At 44.3% G+C, this 20234-nt stretch overlaps 1 protein-coding gene across 5 annotated transcripts in view; it reads left to right on the top strand.

Moving 5' to 3' along the window:
• MIPOL1 (mirror-image polydactyly 1) overlaps window positions 1-20234 on the top strand; it is a 516895-nt gene that overhangs the window by 142073 nt on the left and 354588 nt on the right. For 2 of the 5 annotated variants that reach the window (XM_069731947.1, XM_069731922.1), the window contains exon 4: window positions 956-1066. The exons of the other annotated variants lie outside the window; for them this stretch is intronic. The gene's annotated coding sequence lies outside the window, so the exon portion shown is untranslated. The remainder of the gene's footprint in view (window positions 1-955; window positions 1067-20234) is intronic. 5 annotated transcript variants of the gene reach the window in all.

Raw genomic sequence — 20234 nt, 5'->3', positions numbered from 1 at the left:
CATCTTTTACTAGCACTTGCGGATTACTGCAACATTTTTTCAAACTGAGTGTTTTTGGTTTTACTATTCTCTTTTGTGTCTTCAGGTTTCTTGGTGGTGTGTGAACATGATCATACAGACTTGTTCACTGTGCAAGTAGCCCATGTGTTCCTGTTTCCATAATTGTTCTCTTGTGTCTACAAGACTGGGGAGTCCCACCACTCCTCTTGGGCTATCTGCACAAAAGCTGTTCTACCCTGTATGCACACATGGATTTTTTCCTCTCTGAACCCTGTTCACACAGGTTATACAGATGATCAGGTTTTTAAATACATCAGATAGGGATTGCATACATTAGTTAGGACTGCTCTGATAAGGGTATACCGTGAAGATTGGTAGAGCAGCTTAGTATACATTTTTTGCAAAAAACGTATCAACCAAATACCCTGTTTTTTACATCTTTTACTAGCACTTGCGGATTACTGCAACATTTTTTCTAACTGAGTGTTTTTGGTTTTACTATTCTCTTTTGTGTCTTCAGGTTTCTTGGTGGTGTGTGAACATGATCATACAGACTTGTTCACTGTGCAAGTAGCCCATGTGTTCCTGTTTCCATAATTGTTCTCTTGTGTCTACAAGACTGGGGAGTCCCACCACTCCTCTTGGGCTATCTGCACAAAAGCTGTTCTACCCTGTATGCACACATGGATTTTTTCCTCTCTGAACCCTGTTCACACAGGTTATACAGATGATCAGGTTTTTAAATACATCAGATAGGGATTGCATACATTAGTTAGGACTGCTCTGATAAGGGTATACCGTGAAGATTGGTAGAGCAGCTTAGTATACATTTTTTGCAAAAAACGTATCAACCAAATACCCTGTTTTTTACATCTTTTACTAGCACTTGCGGATTACTGCAACATTTTTTCAAACTGAGTGTTTTTGGTTTTACTATTCTCTTTTGTGTCTTCAGGTTTCTTGGTGGTGTGTGAACATGATCATACAGACTTGTTCACTGTGCAAGTAGCCCATGTGTTCCTGTTTCCAAACAAGATGGAAGAACTAGAAGCAGAAATATCTACAGGTAACTTTGACATAGTGGGAATAACCGAGACATGGTTAGATGAAAGCTATGACTGGGCAGTTAACTTACAGGGTTACAGTCTGTTTAGAAAGGATCGTAAAAATCGGAGAGGAGGAGGGGTTTGTCTCTATGTAAAGTCTTGTCTAAAGTCCACTTTAAGGGAGGATATTAGCGAAGGGAATGAGGATGTCGAGTCCATATGGGTTGAAATTCATGGAGGGAAAAATGGTAACAAAATTCTCATTGGGGTCTGTTACAAACCCCCAAATATAACAGAAACCATGGAAAGTCTACTTCTAAAGCAGATAGATGAAGCTGCAACCCATAATGAGGTCCTGGTTATGGGGGACTTTACCTACCCGGATATTAACTGGGAAACAGAAACCTGTAAAACCCATAAAGGCAACAGGTTTCTGCTAATAACCAAGAAAAATTATCTTTCACAATTGGTGCAGAATCCAACCAGAGGAGCAGCACTTTTAGACCTAATACTATCTAATAGACCTGACAGAATAACAAATCTGCAGGTGGTCGGGCATTTAGGAAATAGCGACCACAATATTGTGCAGGTTCACCTGTCTTTCACTAGGGGGACTTGTCAGGGAGTCACAAAAACACTGAACTTTAGGAAGGCAAAGTTTGAACAGCTTAGAGATGCCCTTAATCTGGTAGACTGGGACAATATCCTCAGAAATGAGAATACAGATAATAAATGGGAAATGTTTAAGAACATCCTAAATAGGCAGTGTAAGCGGTTTATACCTTGTGGGAATAAAAGGACTAGAAATAGGAAAAACCCAATGTGGCTAAACAAAGAAGTAAGACAGGCAATTAACAGTAAAAAGAAAGCATTTGCACTACTAAAGCAGGATGGCACCATTGAAGCTCTAAAAAACTATAGGGAGAAAAATACTTTATCTAAAAAACTAATTAAAGCTGCCAAAAAGGAAACAGAGAAGCACATTGCTAAGGAGAGTAAAACTAATCCCAAACTGTTCTTCAACTATATCAATAGTAAAAGAATAAAAACTGAAAATGTAGGCCCCTTAAAAAATAGTGAGGAAAGAATGGTTGTAGATGACGAGGAAAAAGCTAACATATTAAACACCTTCTTCTCCACGGTATTCACGGTGGAAAATGAAATGCTAGGTGAAATCCCAAGAAACAATGAAAACCCTATATTAAGGGTCACCAATCTAACCCAAGAAGAGGTGCGAAACCGGCTAAATAAGATTAAAATAGATAAATCTCCGGGTCCGGATGGCATACACCCACGAGTACTAAGAGAACTAAGTAATGTAATAGATAAACCATTATTTCTTATTTTTAGTGACTCTATAGCGACAGGGTCTGTTCCGCAGGACTGGCGCATAGCAAATGTGGTGCCAATATTCAAAAAGGGCTCTAAAAGTGAACCTGGAAATTATAGGCCAGTAAGTCTTAACCTCTATTGTTGGTAAAATATTTGAAGGGTTTCTGAGGGATGTTATTCTGGATTATCTCAATGAGGATAACTGTTTAACTCCATATCAGCATGGGTTTATGAGAAATCGCTCCTGTCAAACCAATCTAATCAGTTTTTATGAAGAGGTAAGCTATAGGCTGGACCACGGTGAGTCATTGGACGTGGTATATCTCGATTTTTCCAAAGCGTTTGATACCGTGCCGCACAAGAGGTTGGTACACAAAATGAGAATGCTTGGTCTGGGGGAAAATGTGTGTAAATGGGTTAGTAACTGGCTTAGTGATAGAAAGCAGAGGGTGGTTATAAATGGTATAGTCTCTAACTGGGTCGCTGTGACCAGTGGGGTACCGCAGGGGTCAGTATTGGGACCTGTTCTCTTCAACATATTCATTAATGATCTGGTAGAAGGTTTACACAGTAAAATATCGATATTTGCAGATGATACAAAACTATGTAAAGCAGTTAATACAAGAGAAGATAGTATTCTGCTACAGATGGATCTGGATAAGTTGGAAACTTGGGCTGAAAGGTGGCAGATGAGGTTTAACAATGATAAATGTAAGGTTATACACATGGGAAGAGGGAATCAATATCACCATTACACACTGAACGGGAAACCACTGGGTAAATCTGACAGGGAGAAGGACTTGGGGATCCTAGTTAATGATAAACTTACCTGGAGCAGCCATTGCCAGGCAGCAGCTGCCAAGGCAAACAGGATCATGGGGTGCATTAAAAGAGGTCTGGATACACATGATGAGAGCATTATACTGCCTCTGTACAAATCCCTAGTTAGACCGCACATGGAGTACTGTGTCCAGTTTTGGGCACCGGTGCTCAGGAAGGATATAATGGAACTAGAGAGAGTACAAAGGAGGGCAACAAAATTAATAAAGGGGATGGGAGAACTACAATACCCAGATAGATTAGCGAAATTAGGATTATTTAGTCTAGAAAAAAGACGACTGAGGGGCGATCTAATAACCATGTATAAGTATATAAGGGGACAATACAAATATCTCGCTGGGGATCTGTTTATACCAAGGAAGGTGACGGGCACAAGGGGGCATTCTTTGCGTCTGGAGGAGAGAAGGTTTTTCCACCAACATAGAAGAGGATTCTTTACTGTTAGGGCAGTGAGAATCTGGAATTGCTTGCCTGAGGAGGTGGTGATGGCGAACTCAGTCGAGGGGTTCAAGAGAGGCCTGGATGTCTTCCTGGAGCAGAACAATATTGTATCATACAATTATTAGGTTCTGTAGAAGGACGTAGATCTGGGTATTTATTATGATGGAATATAGGCTGAACTGGATGGACAAATGTCTTTTTTCGGCCTTACTAACTATGTTACTATGTATGTTACTAAAATTCATCCTCACCAAAACAATTACTTTGAAATTGATAACAGCATATATCTACATGTTACTGGTACATCATTGGGAAGCAAGATGGCTCCACAGTACGCAAATCTTTTCATGGTCAAGCTTGAAAGTGACTTCTTGTTCTGTTGTCTCATCAGGCCTCTGGCGCACTACCGTTATATTGACAATATTTTAATCATCTGGATGGAGTCTGAGCAACAGCGAAACATGAAGACTGTAATCAATTTCATCCCATCAACTTAACATTCAACTACTCCTGTACTAAAATTAACCTCCCGCTGGGGATCTATGTGTAGGGGAGACAGGGCAAAAACTTAGACCAAGGATGAATTCTCATCACCACACAATTAAAGAAAAAAGGATAGATCTACCTGCACCGAAAGATTTTTGTATCCCTGATCATATTGTCACTGACAAATTACTGGCATTAAAGGTAACTTCAAGTCTCAGAGAGACAGAAGAGTCTGGGAATACAAACTTATGACAAACTTTGACACAATGAAGGAATGAATGTGATGCATGAATTTGTCTTTCTATATCAACTAAGGAATGTGCTCCTCAGACCATTTGGGGGCATCATAATCATGGACCAGACCTCAACCATAGGACAATAAAACTTTTACACTCGTTATCTATGAATTGTTCCAATATTTACAGCCAGAACTGCTTCTCCTCATCCTATACTGATTGTTGTGACTTCAGATTTTGTGGTCTTCTCAGCCTGATGAAGAGACCTGAGTACTCTTGAAATCTTGCGTTTTGTTACCATTTTTTCAGTTCAATTTTTTTACTAGCAGATTACTGAAAATTCAAGCAGCGATATATAAAATTAGGAGCTACTAACATGTAATTACTCAGTGCTGGGAATGTGCAGGAATAACCTTGTGGTGCTCTGAATATTTATATACTACTAGCTGAAGAGCCCGGCGTTGCCTGGGCATAGTAAATATCTGTGGTTAGTTATAGCACCTCACTTCTCTTATTTTCCCATCACACCTCTCATTTTCCCCCCCACATCTCTCATTTTCTCCCTCACACCTCTCATTTTCCCCCTCACTCCTCTTAATTTCCCCCTCACTCCTCTCATTCCCTCTAACACTTGTCATTTCGACCTCACATCTGTCATTTTCCGATCACTCCACTATTTTCCCTCACTCCTCTCATTTTGCACTCACACCTTTTCATTTTCACCTCACACCTCTCATTTTCACCTCACACCTCTCATTTTCCCCTCAGTATATACATGTTTGTCATCTCCCTTATACATAGTATACACCTGTATGTCATCTCCTGTATATAGTATATACCTGTATATCATCTCCCCAGTATATACAGTTATATGAAAAAGTTTGGGCACCCCTATTAATCTTAAGCTTAATGTTTTAGAAAAATTGTTTTTTTTGCAACAGCTATTTCAGTTTCATATATCTAATAACTGTTGGACACAGTAATGTTTCTGCCTTGAAATGAGGTTTATTGTACTAACAGAAAATGTGCAATCTGCATTCACACAAAATTTGACAGGTGCATAAGTATGGGCACCCCACCAGAAAAGTGACATTAATATTTAGTAGATCCTCCTTTTGCAAAAATAACAGCCTCTAGTCACGTCCTGTAGCTTTTAATGAGTCCCTCGATCCTGGATGAAGGTATTTTTGACCATTCCTCTTTACAAACCAATTCCAGTTCAGTTAAGTTTGATGGTCGCCGAGCATGGACAGCCCTCTTCAAATGATCCCACAGATGTTCAATGATATTCAGGTCTGGGGACTGGGATGGCCCCATTCCAGAACAGTGTAATTGTTCCGCTGCATGAATCCTGAGTAGATTTGGAGCGGTGTTTTGGATCATTGTCTTGCTGAAAGATCCATCCCCTGCGTAACTTCCACTTTGCAACTGATTCATGAACATTATTGACAAGAATCTGCTGATACTGAGAGGAATCCATGCGTACCTCAACTTTAACAAGATTCCCGATGCCGGCATTGGCCACACAGCCCCAAAGCATGATGGAACCTCCACCAAATTTTACTGTGGGTAGCAAGTGTTTTTCTTGGAATGCTGTGTTTTTTGGCCGCCATGCCAAAGGCGTTATGCCTTTTTGTATGACCAAACAACTCAATCTTGGTTTCATCAGTCCACAGGACCTTCTTCCAAAAAGAAATTGGCTTCTCCAAATGTGCTTTTGCGTACCTCAGCCGACTCTGTTTGTGGCGTGCTTGCAGAAACGGCTTCTTTCGCATCACTCTCCCATACGGCTTCTCCTTGTGCAAAGTGCATTGTATAGTTGACCGATGCACAGTGACACCATCTGCAGCAAGTTGATGCTGCAGCTCTCTGGAGGTGGTCTGAGGATTGTCCTTGACTGATCTCACCATTCGTCTTCTCTGCCTTTCTGATGTTTTTCTTGGCCTGCCACTTCTGGCCTTAATAAGAACTGTACCTGTGTTATTCCATTTCCTTACTATGTTCCTCACAGTGGAAATTGACAGGTTAAATCTCTGAGACAGCTTTTTGTATCCTTTCCCTGAACAACTATGGTGAATAATCTTTGTTTTCAGATCATTAGACAGTTGTTTTGAGGAGCCCATGATGCCACTCTTCAGAGGAGATTCAAACAGGAGAACAACTTGCAAGTGGCCACTTTAAGTAGCTTTTCTCATGATTTCATACACCTGGCTATGAAGTTCAAAGCTCAATGAGGTTATAAAACCAAAAAAAAGTGCTTTAGTAAGTCAGTAAAAAGTAGGTAGGAGTATTTAAAACAAGAAAATGATAAGGGTGCCCATACTTATGCACCTATCAAATTTTGTTTAAATGCAGATTGCACATTTTCTGTTAGTACAATAAACGTCATTTCAAGGCAGAAACATTATTGTGTCCAACAGTTATTAGATATTATATGAAACTGAAATAGCTGTTGCAAAAAAAAACAATTTTTATAAAACATTAAGCTTAAGATTAATAGGGGTGCCCAAACTTTTTCATATAGTTGTACCTGTATGCCATCTCCCCTGTAAATAGTATATACCTGCTGTATGTCATCGCCTCCTGTATATTGTATATACCTATGTGTCATTTCCTCCTGTATCTACTATATAATTGTCTAAGGGTCACTTCCATCTATCTGTCACGGAAATCCCAAGTCGCTGATTGGTCGCGGTCAAACGGCCACGACAAATCAGCGACGGGCACAGTGCGGCCGCGAAATGGCTGCTCCCTACTCCCCTGCCATCAGTGCCCGCTCCATACTCCCCTCCAGTCAGCGCTCACACAGGGTTAATGGCAGCGTTAACGGACCATGTTATGCCGTGGTGTAACGCACTCCGTTAACGCTGCTATTAACCCTTTGTGACCAACTTTTTACTATTGCTGCTGCCTATGCAGCATCAATAGTAAAAAGATCTAATGTTAACCCCTTCATGACCCAGCCTATTTTGACCTTAAAGACCTTGCCGTTTTTTGCAATTCTGACCAGTGTCCCTTTATGAGGTAATAACTCAGGAACGCTTCAACGGATCCTAGCGGTTCTGAGATTGTTTTTTCGTGACATATTGGGCTTCATGTTAGTGGTAAATTTAGGTCAATAAATTATGCGTTTATTTGTGATAAAAACGGAAATTTGGCGAAAATTTTGAAAATTTCGCAATTTTCACATTTTGAATTTTTATTCTGTTAAACCAGAGAGTTATGTGACACAAAATAGTTAATAAATAACATTTCCCACATGTTTACTTTACATCAGCACAATTTTGGAAACAAAATGTTTTTTTGCTAGTAAGTTATAAGGGTTAAAATTTGACCAGCGATTTCTCATTTTTACAACGAAATTTACAAAACCATTTTTTTAGGGACCACCTCACATTTGAAGTCAGTTTGAGGGGTCTATATGGCTGAAAATAAACAAAAGTGACACCATTCTAAAAACTGCACCCCTCAAGGTACTCAAAACCACATTCCAGAAGTTTATTAACCCTTCAGGTGCTTCACAGCAGCAGAAGCAACATGGAAGGAAAAAATGAACATTTAACTTTTTAGTCACAAAAATTATCTTTTAGCAACAATTTTTTTATTTTCCCAATGGTAAAAGGAGAAACTAAACCACGTAAGTTGTTTTCCAATTTGTCCTGAGTACGCTGATACCTCATATGTGGGGGTAAACCACTGTTTGGGCGCACGGCAGGGCTTGGAAGGGAAGGAGCGCCATTTGACTTTTTGAATCAAAAATTGGCTCCACTCTTTAGCGGACACCATGTCACGTTTGGAGAGCCCCCGTGTGCCTAAAAATTGGAGCTCCCCCACAAGTGACCCCATTTTGGAAACTAGACGCCCCAAGGAACTTATCTAGATGCATAGTGAGCACTTTGAACCCCCAGGTCCTTCACAAATTGATCCGTAAAAATGAAAAAGTACTTTTGTTTCACAAAAAAATTCTTTTAGCCTCAATTTTTTCATTTTCACATGGGCAACAGGATAAAATGGATCCTAAAATTTGTTGGGCAATTTCTCCTGAGTACACTGATACCTCATATGTGGGGGTAAACCACTGTTTGGGCACATGGTAAGGCTCGGAAGGGAAGAAGCGCCATTTGACTTTTTGAATGAAAAATTATCTCCATCGTTAGCGGACACCATGTCGCGTTTGGAAAGCTCCTGTGTGCCTAAACATTGGCGCTCCCCCACAAGTGACCCCAATTTGGAAACTAGACCCCCCAAGGAACTTATTTAGATGCCTAGTGAGCACTTTAAACCCTCAGGTGCTTCACAAATTGATCTGTAAAAATGAAAAAGTACTTTTTTTTCACAAAAAAATTCTTTTCGCCTCAATTTTTTCATTATCACATGGGCAATAGGATAAAATGGATCATAAAATTTGTTGGGCAATTTCTCCCGAGTACGCCGATACCTCATATGTGGGGGTAAACCACTGTTTGGGCACACGGCAGGGCTCGGAAGGGAAGGCGCGCCTTTTGACTTTTTGAATGGAAAATTAGCTCCAATTGTTAGCTGACACCATGTCGCGTTTGGAGAGCCCCTGTGTGCCTAAACATTGGAGCTCCCCCACAAGTGACCCTATTTTGGAAACTAGACCCCCCAAGGAACTTATCTAGATGCATATTGAGCACTTTAAACCCCCAGGTGCTTCACAGAAGTTTATAACGCAGAGCCATGAAAATAAAAAATAATTTTTCTTTCCTCAAAAATGATTTTTTAGCCTGGAATTTCCTATTTTGCCAAGGGTAATAGGAGAAATTGGACCCCAAATGTTGTTGTCCAGTTTGTCCTGAGTACGCTGATACCCCATATGTGGGGGTAAACCACTGTTTGGGCGCACGGCAGGGCTCGGAAGGGAAGGCACGCCATTTGGCTTTTTAAATGGAAAATTAGCTCCAATCATTAGCGGACACCATGTCACGTTTGGAGAGCCCCTGTGTGCCTAAACATTGGAGATCCCCCAGAAATGACCCCATTTTGGAAACTAGTCCACCAAAGGAACTAATCTAGATGTGTGGTGAGGACTTTGAACCCCCAAGTGCTTCACAGAAGTTTATAACGCAGAGCCATGAAAATAAAAAAAAAAAAATATTTTCTCAAAAATGATCTTTTAGCCTGCAATTTTTTATTTTCCCAAGGGTATCAGGAGAAATTTGACCCCAAAATTTGTTGTCCAGTTTCTCCTGAGTACGCTGATACCCCATATGTGGGGGTAAACCACTGTTTGGGCACATGCCGGGGCTCGGAAGTGAAGTAGTGACGTTTTGAAATGCAGACTTTGATGGAATGCTCTGTGGGCGTCACGTTGCGTTTGCAGAGCCCCTGATGTGGCTTAACAGTAGAAACCCCCCACAAGTGACCCCATTTTGGAAACTAGACCCCGAAAGGAACTTATCTAGATGTGTGGTGAGCACTTTGAACCCCCAAGTGCTTCACAGAAGTTTATAATGCAGAGCCGTGAAAATAATAAATACGTTTTCTTTCCTCAAAAATAATTATTTAGCCCAGAATTTTTTAATTTTCCCAAGGGTAACAGGAGAAATTTGACCCCAATATTTGTTGTCCAGTTTCTCCTGAGTACGGTGATACCCCATATGTGGGGGTAAACTACTGTTTGGGCACATGCCGGGGCTCGGAATTGAAGTAGTGACGTTTTGAAATGTAGACTTTGATGGAATGCTCTGCGGGCGTCACGTTGCATTTGCAGAGCCTCTGATGTGGCTAAACAGTAGAAACCCCCCACAAGTGACCCCATTTTGGAAACTAGACCCCGAAAGGAACTTATCTAGATATGTGGTGAGCACTTTGAACCCCCAAGTGCTTCATAGAAGTATATAATGCAGAGCCGTGAAAATAATAAATACGTTTTCTTTCCTCAAAAATCATTATTTAGCCCAGAATTTTTTATTTTCCCAAGGGTTACAGGAGAAATTGGACCCCAAAAGTTGTTGTTCAGTTTCTCCTGAGTACGCTGATACCCCATGTGTGGAGGTAAACCACTGTTTGGGCACACGTCGGGGCTCAGAAGGGAAGTAGTGACTTTTGAAATGCAGACTTTGATGGAATGGTCTGCGGGCGTCACGTTGCGTTTGCAGAGCCCCTGGTGTGCCTAAACAGTAGAAACCCCCCACAAGTGACCCCATTTTAGAAACTAGACCCCCCAAGGAACTTACCTAGATATGTGGTGAGCACTTTGAACCCCCAAGTGCTTCACAGACGTTTACAACGTAGAGCCGTGAAAATAATAAATCATTTTTCTTTCCTCAAAAATGATGTTTTAGCAAGCATTTCTTTATTTTCACAAGGGTAACAGGAGAAATTGGACCCCAGTAATTGTTGCGCAGTTTATCCTGAGTATGCTGGTACCCCATATGTGGGGGTAAACCACTGTTTGGGCACACGTCAGGGCTCGGAATTGAGGGAGCACCATTTGACTTTTTGAATACGAGATTGGCTGGAATCAATGGTGGCGCCATGTTGCGTTTGGAGACCCCTGATGTGCCTAAACAGTGGTAACCCCTCAATTCTACCTCCAACACTAACCCCAACACACCCCTAACCCTAATCCCAACTGTAGCCATAACCCTAATCACAACCCTAACCCCAACACACCCCTAACCACAACCCTAACCCCAACACACCCCTAACCCTAACCACAACCCTAACCCTAACCACAACCCTAATTCCAACTGTAGCCATAACCCTAATCACAGCCCTAACCCTAACCCCAACACACCCCTAACCCTAATCCCAACTGTAGCAATAACCCTAATCACAACCCTAACCACAACACACCCCTAACTACAACCCTAATTCCAACCCTAACCCTAAGGCTATGTGCCCACGTTGCGGATTCGTGTGAGATTTTTCAGCATCATTTTTTAAAAATCCGCAGGTAAAAGGCACTGCGTTTTACCTGCGGATTTTCCGCGGATTTCCAGTGTTTTTTGTGCGGATTTCACCTGCGGATTCCTATTGAGGAACAGGTGTAAAACGCTGCGGAATCCGCACAAAGAATTGACATGCTGCGGAAAATACAACGCAGCGTTTCCGCGCGGTATTTTCCGCACCATGGGCACAGCGGATTTGGTTTCCATATGTTTACATGGTACTGTACACCTAATGGAACACTGCTGCTAATCCGCAGCGGCCAATCCACTGCGGATCCGCAGCCAAATCCGCACCGTGTGCACATGGCCTAATTCTAAAGGTATGTGCACACGCTGCGGAAAACGCTGCAGATCCGCAGCAGTTTCCCATGAGTTTACAGTTCAATGTAAACCTATGGGAAACAAAAATCGCTGTACACATGCTGCAGAAAAACTGCACGGAAACGCAGCGGTTTACATTCCGCAGCATGTCACTTCTTTGTGCGGATTCCGCAGCGGTTTTACAACTGCTCAAATAGAAAATCGCAGTTGTAAAACCGCAGTGAAATGCGCAGAAAAAGCGCGGTAAATCCGCCATAAATCCGCAGCGGTTTAGCACTGCGGATTTATCAAATCCGGAGCGGAAAAATCCGCAGAGGACCAGAATACGTGTGCACATACCGAAACCCTAACCCTACACCTAGCCCTAACCCTACCCCTAACCCTAACCCTACCCCTAACCCTATTCTAACATTAGTGGAAAAAAAAAAACATTCTTTATTTTTTTTATTGCCCCTACCTATTGGGGTGACAAGGGGGGGGGGGGGGTCATTTATTATTTTTTTTATTTTGATCACTGAGATAGATTATATCTCAGTGATCAAAATGCACTTTGGAACGAATCTGCCGGCCGGCAGATTCGGCGGGCGCACTGTGCATGCGCCTGCCATTTTGGAAGATGGCGGCGCCCGGGGAGAAGACGGACGGACCCCGGCAGGATCGGTAAGTATGATAGGGTGGGGGGGGAGCACGGGGGGGGGGATCGGAGCATGGGGGGTGAATCGGAGCGCGGGAGGGGTGGAACGGAGCACGGGGGGGTAGAACGGAGCACGGGGGTGGAACGGAGCACGGGGGGTGGAACGAAGCACGGAGAGGGGTGGATCGGAGTGCAGGGGGGGTGATCGGAGCACGGGGGGGTGATTGAAGCACGGGGGGAGCGGACAAGAGCACGGGGGGAGCGGAGCACAGGACAGAGGGGAGCCGGAGCAGTGTACCTGCCAGATCGGGGGGCTGGGGGGGCGATCGGTGGGGTGGGGTGGGGGCACATTAGTATTTCCAGCCATGGCCGATGATATTGCAGCATCGGCCATGGCTGGATTGTAATATTTCACCCGTTATAATAGGTGAAATATTACAAATCGCTCTGATTGGCATTTTCACTTTCAACAGCCAATCAGAGCGATCGTAGCCACGGGGGGGTGAAGCCACCCCCCCTGGGCTAAACTACCACTCCCCCTGTCCCTGCAGATCAGGTGAAATGGGAGTTAACCCTTTCACCCGGCCTGCAGGGACGCGATCTTTCCATGACGCCACATAGGCGTCATGGGTCGGAATGGCACCGACTTTCATGACGCCTACGTAGCGTCAAAGGTCGGGAAGGGGTTAAAAATAATTAAAAAAATAAAAAAATCATTATATACTCACCTTCTGTCGACCCCCGGATCTAGCCCAGGCCTTTCCCGCTCCTCGCGACGGTCCGCTCCATGCATTGCGGTCTCGCGAGATGATGACGTAGCAGTCTCGCGAGACCGCTACATCATCATCTTGCGAGACCGCAATGCACTCTTGGGACCGGAGCGTCACGAGGAGCATCGGTAAACGCCTGGGCTGGATCCAGGGGCTGACGGAAGGTGAGTATATAGCTATTTTTTATTTTAATTCTTTTTTTTAACACGAATATGGTGCCCACATTGCTATATACTACGTGGGCTGTGTTAGATACTACATCTCTGTGCTATATACTATGTGGGCTTTGCTATATACTACGTGGCTGTGGTATATATTACGTGGCTGGGCAATATATTACGTGGCTGTGCAATATACTACGTGGCTGTGCAATATATTACGTGGCTGGGCAATGTACTACGTGTCTGTGCTATATACTACGTGTCTGTGCTATATACTACGTGTCTGTGCTATATACTACGTGTCTGTGCTATATACTACGTGTCTGTGCTATATACTACGTGGCTGAGCAATATACTACGTGGCTGGACAATATACTACGTGGCTGGGCAAAATCCTACCTGTCTGTGCTATATACTACGTGTCTCTGCTATATGCTACGTCGCTGGGCAATATACTATGTGGCTGGACAATATATTACATGGCTGGGCAATATACTACGTGTCTGTGCTATTTACTACGTGGGCTGTGCTATATACTACGTGGCTGGGCAATATACTACGTGGGCTGTGCTATATACTACGTGGGCTGTGTTATATACTACGTGGGCTGTGTTATATACTACGTGGCTGTGCTATATACTACGTGGACTGTGTTATACGCTACTTGGCTGTGCTATATTTCTCTGCTGTATCTGTGAATCGTGGTAAAGAGGGGGGGCCTAGTGAGACACTTTCGCCCGGGGCCCTCAGATACCTGGAGCCGGCCCAGGCTTCACTGATTGGTCACGCCCGGCCATGAACAATCGGCAACAGTCGCAGTCCGCCCGTGAATTGGCGCAGAATCTGAACCACGCTTTGCTAATTGGTCGCTGCCGGCCAGCCTAATCCTTTGTATAAATTGCATTATTCTGAAAACTTCATAAATAAACTACATACATATTCTAGAATACCCGATGCGTTAGAATCGGGCCACCATCTAGTATAGTATATACCTGTATGTCATCTCCTCTTTTATATAGTATATACATGTATGTCATCTCCTCCTGTATATAGTATATAAGTGTGTCATCTCCTCCTGTATATAGTATACTAGATAGTGGCCCAATTCTAACGCATCGGGTATTCTAGAATATGTATTTATGTATGTATATAGCAGCCACATAGTATATAGCACAGGCCACGTAGTATATAGGAGCCATGTAGTATATAGCAGACAAATACTACGTGGCCTGTGCTATATACTATGTGGCTGCTATATGCATACATATTGTAGAATACCCGATGCGTTAATACAGGCCACACAATATATAACAGTGGCCACGCAGTATATAACACAGCCACGTACTATATAACACAGCCCACGCAGTATATAGCAGCCACGCAGTATATAACACAGGCGACGTAGTATATAACAGTGGCCACGTAATATATAGCACAGCCCACGTAGTATAGAACACAGCCAACATGGTATATAACACTGCCTATGTAGTATATAGCAGCCACGTGGTATCTAACACAGCCCACGTAGTATACAGCAGTGTGGGCACCATATCCCGGTTAAAATAATAATTAAAATAAAAAATAGTTATATACTCACCCCCTGGGATCCACCGAAGCTCCGGCGATATGCGCCATCTTCCGTTCCCAGGATGCATTGCGAAATTACCCAGATGACTTAGCGGTCTCGCGAGACCGCTAAGTCTTCTGGGTAATTTCGCAATGCATCGCCGGGAACGGAAGTTGGCGGCAGGCACGAGTGCATCGTCGGACGACGGAGGGTGAGAATAGCAAGTTTTTTGTTTTTTTTATTATTTTTAACATTAGATCTTTTTACAATTGATGCCGCACAGGCAGCATCAATAGTAAAAAGTTGGAGACACACAGGGTTAATACCAGCGGTTACGGAGTGCGTTACCCGTGGCATAACGCGGTCCGTTACCGCCGGCATTAACCCTGTGTGAGCGGTGACTGGAGGGGAGTATGCAGGCGCCGGGCACTGACTGCGGGGAGTAAGGAGCGGCCATTTTCTTCCGGACTGTGCCCATCGCTGATTGGTCGTGGCTGTTTTGCCGCGACCAATCAGCGACTTGGATTTCCATGACAGACAGAGACCGCGACCAATGAATATCCGTGACAGAAAGAAGGAAAGACAGAAAGACGGAAGTGACCCTTAGACAATTATATAGTATATACCCGTAAGTCATCTCCTGTATATAGTATATACCTGTGTGTTCTCTCCTCCTGTATATAGTATATACCAGTGTGTCATCTCCCCTGTATATAGTATGTACCTGTATGTCATCTCCTCCTGTATATAGTATATATCTGTGTGTCATCTCCTCCTGTATATAGTATATACCTGTATGTCATGTCCTCCTGTATATAGTATATACGTGTGTCATCTCCTCCTGTATATAGTATATACCTGTATGTCATCTCCTCCTATGTATAGTATATACCTTTGTCATCTCCTCCTGTATATAGTATATACCTGTAAGTCATCTCCTCCTGTATATAATATACACCTGTGTGTCATCTGCTCCTGTATATAGTATATACCTGTGTGTCATCTCCCCTGTATATAGTATGTACTGTGATGCAGTGACCCCTGTAACAGGTAGGGGGCGCTGCATGGTCTCCCTAGTATGCACACAAAGGTGTATTGAGGCCATGAGAGTGCATGGCAGTTGCATGCATGGCTGTGGTCATAAGACAAAGTCCGGCATTGTGATGAATGGACGATATGTGTGTCGCAGAGGAGAAGACTCTGCGCTGCCAGCCTGAAATGATGTGGTGTACTGGGACCTATAGTCCCACAAGTAGGATGCATGTTGTATAATAGTCATGGGAGGTTTGGCAGGGCTAGTTATGTGAGATGGGCGGGACAAACTAGCCACACACCCACACTCCTACCCAGGGGAGTGGTTTAAGGGTATATATGTGACCTGGGTGTGGGTCACATGTCCCTGCGTATGGTCGCTGTGTTTCCTGTTTGAAGCCTGTGTTGGAAGACCTGGGAGGAGGCTTCCTGAAGAGCACATGGTGGGGCTTCAGACCTGGTGGCCTGGGTATTGGACGGTCCCAGCCGGGGATGGACGTCCTGAATAGTACCTGGACTGGCCACCTGTGTGATCCCGAGTAACCTGGGTGTTGGGAGGTCCTGGGAGTAGGACCGGATCCCTGAAGAGCACGAGGTGAGGACAGGGATCTGCAGAGCCAGTGACAGATACTGTGTGGGGAAGCTACAGTCCTTCGGTGGGTCTGGACTGACTAATGTGTGCCGACCAGGCAAGTTTGTGATCCCCGTGAGGCAGCCTTCCCAAGAGAGAGGACTGACAAGGAGTCAGCAGGTGGAGCAGGAGCTCCCATAAGGTACCATTGATTGTTGGTGTTTCTTATGTTATATGAACTGTGTGGTAACCCATGGCAACTGGTCAGGAGAGGACCAGCGTGTTTAGTTACCGCAGACTAAGGATCTTAGACTTCATGTGATGTCCTGGTCCAGTGTGTAAATGGACTGCTTATGATGTGGTTTATGATACTTTAATAAACCAAATGGACTGTTTTGTTTGGAAAAACCGTGCCTGACTACGTTAAATCCGTGCCAAGCGAGTGTCCCCCAATACACTTAGTGAGAGCAATCTTACAGTACCTATATGTCATCTCCTCCTTGTATTAGACCTCGGTCACGCGTTATTTGGTCAGTATTTTTACCTCAGTATTTGTAAGCTAAATTGTCAGCCTGATAAATCCCCAGCCAACAGGAAGCCTCCCCCCTGGCAGTATATATTAGCTCACACATACACATAATAGACAGGTCATGTGACTGACAGCTGCTGTACTTCCTTATTTTTGAAGGATAATACCAGACTTGTGTGTGTTTTAGGGCGAGTTTCATGTGTCAAATTGTGTGTGTTGAGTTTTGTGGTGACATGCGTGTAGCAACTTTTTGTGTGTCGAGTTGCATGTGACAGGTTAGTGTAGCAAGTTGTGTGCAGCAAGTTTTGAGCATGCCGAGTTTTGCGCGTGGCGAGTTTTATGTGTGGTGCATTTTGAGTATGTGCAAGTTTTGTGTGAGGCAACTTTTGCATGTGTTGCAACTTTTGGGCATGTGGCAATTTTTCCGCGTGTGCAAGTTTTGCGTGTGGCGAGTTTTCCATGAGGTGAGTTTTACACGTGTGGCTAGTTTTGCGTGAGCCTAGTTTTGCATGTGGCGAGTTTTGCATGTGGCGAATTTTGCGCGTGGTGAGTTTTGAGTGGTGACTTTTGTGTTTCAACTTTTATATAACGAGGTTGGTGTATGTGTGGTGAAATGTGTGCTGAGGGTGGTACATGTGTTCAAGCACATGGTAGTTTGTGGCGCATTTTGTGTGTGTGTACATATCCCCGTGTGTGGTGAGTATCCCATATCAGGGCCCCACCTTAGCAACTGTATGGTATATACTCTTTGGCGCCATCGCTCTCACTCTTTAAGTCCCCTTTGTTCACATCTGGTGGCTGTCAATTTGCCTCCAACACTTTTCCTTTCACTTTTTCCCCATTATGTAGATAAGGGCAAAATTGTTTGGTGATTTGGAACGTGCGGGGTTAAAATTTCGCCTCACAACATAGCCTATGACGCTCTCGGGGTCCAGACGTGTGACTGTGCAAAATTTTGTGGCTGTAGCTGCGACAGTGCAGATGCCAATCACGGACATACACAGGCAACTTCTGCTTTGTGCATGGGTTTTTTTCACAGCTGATGAATGTATGACCATTGATTAAGAAACCAAGTCTAGTGTATTAATATGCTTGATATGGCTCACCTAGTGAGGTGTATTTGCTAAGCCGTAGGTCATGAGCACCACACTTTCCAACACAAACAGTAGGCGTTAGTGCAGTTGGATATTCTGCACGGTGGATCAGCGTGTACTGCATGGCATGTGGAACAGTGAAGCTGGATATGCAGAATGGGATATGGGACTTGATATGCTGAAAGTCATGTGTCACAGTAGATCTGGATCTGCAGGACAGCACTTGAAATGGCAGGCATGGTACTAACTAAGGAACGTGTCTCTGACTGCGGAGCCCATACGGGAAAGTTAGAAGGAAACATTGTTTAGTGCCCAATTCCCCCCCTCCCACTGCTTCCCAGGTGATGCAGTAATTTGGAACGCCCGGCTGACAGAGAGGCGCGTTGGGTACAGTGGCGCAGCGACATCTATCTGGAACAGCCTTTTTCTTCCAGCTAATGAGGTGGGCGGACGTAACTAAATATTTTTTCATCAAACAAGCCTTTAAAGGCTGGAAAAAGCTTCAACCTAGTCAGGAATGTCGTTGCCCCATTTCATTGAGTCTATTGCATAATATTATTGCAATTTCTCTATCGGTGTGCAAGTCGCAATATGAGTCAATCCTAATATCTGCTGCGTTCGCTATTGCTTTTTTCGGGGCACTTAGTATTAGCGAACTGGTGCATTGGTCAAAAACATCATCAGAAAGCAGCTTAATCAATGAAGACCTCGTCATATCCAGCGACGCTCTGCGCATTAGAGTGCATAAATCCAAATGCGATCCCACCGGTAGAGGGACGTGGGTCCTCGTGAATTAGTTAGATGGTCACGTGTGCCCACTAAACATAGTCAGACACTACACAGTAATAAGACACGAAAGCAGATTCTTTCTCTCACATACAGACGGGTCCCCTCTTAGGCTAGGTTCAGATTGCGTTAGGGCAATCCGTTTAGCGCTAAGCGCTAGCAAATTGCGCTAATGCAATGTCTTTTTCGGGGTCACGTTTAACGTCCCTGCTAGCGCAGATCCCCGATCTGCGAGAGCGGGGAATGGACCTCGGGCGCGCCGCGGAGGCTGCAAGCAGCGTCCGAGGCGCGTCACAAAACACCGGAACATTGCCAGCGTGTGCCGAAAATGGCACGCGCTAGTGATGCGCGTTCCCATTGCTGCCAAAGGGCGCGCTAACGGACGCGTTGCACGGCGTTAATTTCACCGTGCAACACTGTTCGTTAGCGCGGTCCCATTAACGCAATCTGAACCTGGCCTTACTAAATATCAGTTTCATGCAATTTTCAAACAATGCTTAGAAGCAGTCTGCGTCAATTCAAAGGCGTATGGGACACATTCCTTCCCAATTGGGGCTGCCACCGAAGCAGCAAAAGCTGGTGTATTGGAGGCCGAAGTGCAGAGAATGGGTCATTGGAAATCCGCATGCTTCGCCAGATACAGTATATAAGACCTGATTTGCTCAAGTAACACATCTTGTCTCTTTCAGGCATCTGTAAGCCCGCAGTTTGGGTAGTTGGTCACTCGTATGTTTACTGGGCTAAGAAAAGGGCCAAACTTCGGCCTGGCGGTTTAAATTTAGGCTTCCCGAACTTGGAGGTCAACTGGAGGGGGATCAGAGGGCTACAATGGCAAATGATCTTCCCGGAAACATCGCTAAGAGGGCCAAAGGGCCAGTGATATTGCCAGTGATATTAGTATTACACACAGGCGGCAACGATCTGGGAAAACAAAAATGTGTTGAGCTCTGTACAGCCATGACAGCAGACATGGAGCATTTTTCCTATTTTTTACCGGATATGATATTGGTGTGGTCTGAGATGGTGCCACGAGCTGTCTGGCACGGAGCTAAGGACACAAAAGCCATTGAGAGATCAAGAAAAAAGGTCAACGTGAGTGGCGAAATTCGTAAAAAGAAAATATGGCAAGGAGGCAATTCAGCGCTATCTCACAGACATTGGGCTCGACATATTTCTGTCAGATTTGTAGGATGGAGTTGAACCGGCCTTAATGCTGATGAGTGGGGGTCGGAGTCCTGTGTAGGTCATACTCAGGATCCTCCATGGCAGAAGTGTAGAGAGGGGCAAAGGTTCGTAACCGCTCATCGGCTGCTCGCCTGTCGGTCGCAGACGGGGCCTTCGGCAGTGAACCTGTTGCGAAATGTAATTGCCTCTCTCTCTCTGCTTGCCAAATTCATAAACTGTGACCGACCTGTTCAACCCATCTAGGCCTGTCTGTGTTGTCTTTATGGGACTGGTGAGAGGGGGGAAG

Source organism: Ranitomeya imitator, chromosome 1, assembly GCF_032444005.1.
Source record: "Ranitomeya imitator isolate aRanImi1 chromosome 1, aRanImi1.pri, whole genome shotgun sequence".
NCBI lineage: Eukaryota > Metazoa > Chordata > Amphibia > Anura > Dendrobatidae > Ranitomeya > Ranitomeya imitator.
Note: the sequence above shows the minus strand (reverse complement) of the source record. Positions and strands in the feature narration are given on the sequence as shown.